The 264-nt window shown below is 33.0% G+C and overlaps 1 protein-coding gene across 1 annotated transcript in view; it reads left to right on the top strand.

The window, feature by feature from the left end:
• The window catches only part of LOC137427754 (Krueppel-like factor 4), a 7729-nt gene extending 7705 nt beyond the window's left edge, over nt 1–24 (top strand). The window contains exon 3 of the mRNA XM_068117470.2: nt 1–24. This exon is cut by the window's left edge and continues 714 nt beyond it. The gene's annotated coding sequence lies outside the window, so the exon portion shown is untranslated.
• Nucleotides 25–264: the final 240 nt, after the last annotated feature.

Genomic DNA, 264 nt, shown 5'->3' with positions numbered 1-264 from the left:
CAAATAAACTATTTCTCTTTACAATTCATGGGTCTTTTCTTTTTTTTGTGGATTATTGTTCAGTGTTTCATTAACAACTATACATTGGGTGAAAGTGAAATTATATTTATTATTTATATTACTTATAATTTATGGGGGAAGAAAAAAAAGGATTCCTGGGATATCCTGGTCTCCGTGCAGGGATAAGCAACGTCACATGTTGGCATTTGCAGTTTTGACACGCGTGTCCATGTACCCACAAAAAAAAAAAATTGGGATCACAAA

Source organism: Myxine glutinosa, chromosome 1, assembly GCF_964187855.1.
Source record: "Myxine glutinosa chromosome 1, kmMyxGlut1.1, whole genome shotgun sequence".
NCBI lineage: Eukaryota > Metazoa > Chordata > Myxini > Myxiniformes > Myxinidae > Myxine > Myxine glutinosa.
The sequence above is the reverse complement of the archived record's forward strand: the minus strand, read 5'-3'. Positions and strand labels throughout refer to the sequence as shown.